Source organism: Microtus ochrogaster, chromosome 10 (assembly GCF_000317375.1).
Source record: "Microtus ochrogaster isolate Prairie Vole_2 chromosome 10, MicOch1.0, whole genome shotgun sequence".
In the NCBI taxonomy this organism is placed as follows: Eukaryota; Metazoa; Chordata; class Mammalia; order Rodentia; family Cricetidae; genus Microtus; species Microtus ochrogaster.
This window is the reverse complement of record NC_022016.1, coordinates 35,367,201-35,368,989: the sequence shown is the minus strand read 5'-3', so window position 1 is coordinate 35,368,989 and position 1,789 is coordinate 35,367,201.

The following is a 1,789-nucleotide window of genomic DNA, read 5'->3' as shown; positions in this document are numbered from 1 at the left end:
GGAAGGAAGGAAGGAAGGAAGGAAGGAAGGAAGGAAGGAAGGAAGGGAGAAAATGAGCCAGGCGTGGTGGCCCATATCTTTAATCCAAGCACTCCAGAGGCAGAGGCCAGTCTGGATTACAAAGTGAGTTCCCAGACAGCCAGGGAAACAGTCTCAAAAGAAAAGGAGGAGGAGGAGAAAATATCCCACAAACATCTTTTTTTTTTTTTCCGAGACAGTGTTTCTCTGTGTAATAGCCCTAGCTGTAGCTGTCCTGGAACTTGCTCTGTAGACCAAACTGGCCTCAAACTCATAAAAGATCCGCCTGTCTCTGCCTTCTGAGTGCTGGGCTTAAAGGCTTGCACCACCACCACCTGGTGGAGGGATTTTTTTTAACTGCAGTTCCCCCTTCCCAGATAACCTTGTCTGTGTCAAGTTGACAAAAAACTAAACAGCCCAAGAGACATCATCTAGGGCACTTCTTCCAACTAGGGCTCAATTTAATAGGGCTGGGTTTGGTGACACACATCTTTAATCCTAGCACTCTGGAGGGCCAGATTTCTCTGAGTTCGGGGAGGGGGGGGCAGAAGCAGGTGCATCTCTGTGAGTTCGAGGCCAGCCTGGTCTACAAGAGCTAGTTCCAGGACAGGCTCTAAAGCTTAAAAAAAAAAGAAGAAAAGAAAAGAAAATTAGGACTGAAAAAAAGGCTGAGTGGTTCAGAGCTCATTCTTCTTTTGCCAAGGACACAGGTTTAGTCCCTAGCACCCACATCAGGCATCTCACACAAAAATGTCCTAGGACTAGCAAAGATGGCTCAGGGAGTAAGAAACTGAGTTTGATTCCCAGACCCTACAAGCTGGGGGAAATCCGACTCCTGCAAGCTGTTCTCTAACCTCCACATGTGTACTGCGGCACACTCGTGTATACATACACACACACACACACACACACGCACACACACGTGCGGGCACACACACACAATGTAAATTAAATAATTTGACCCCAAATCAGGTGTGGTGGTGTCTCTCTGATCTCATCTTTTGGGTGATTGGTGTATAAACTGGCCACATGATGGCTGAGCTAAGTTGAGGGGATAGTTTTATTGTAGATAAGAGGAAGAGCTGGGAGAGAAAGCAGCAGACTGAACACGGTCTGCAGACTAGAACAGGCCATGAGGGCTGCAGGAGGGCAAGATGGGAAGACAAAGAGCTTGTGGGCAAAGGAGACCAAGAGAAAGGGGGAAAGTGGGAGAGAGAGAGAGAGAGAGAGAGAGAGAGAGAGAGAGAGAGAGAGAGAATGGCTGACATAACAGATTTATAGGAAGAATGAGAAATGAGGAGCTGGGGCCAGGGCAGCTTCCTGAGCTGGAGAAGTTTGGGGGGGGGACACACAACAGAAGAGCAAGGTACTGAGGGAGCCTGGAGGCAGGAAGCACTTTGGTATGCTAATAGGCACTACAGACAGCCATTTGTCCCTTCTTCCAGTGATAAGGAAATAGCTCCTTTGGTAGTGGGGAGTGGAGTTTCCTTTGGACCTGACAGTTGGAAGCAGAAAATCCGAAGGGTTGCCAGTTTAAGGTCATCATCTGCTACCCACAACGATGGCCAGTTTATGGTCATCTGCGAAACAGTCTGTTGGGGCCAATCTAGATTACAAGAAACTTTGTTTCCAACAACAACAAAAATCATCACCTTAGACCTGGGTCGGGGGCACTGGGCACACCTGGCTCCACCGGAAGTATTCTTCCACAGAAAGTGAGAACTGGAATGGCCATGTCTTCTAGAAATTACCCCCTGGCAGGAGACAAGGC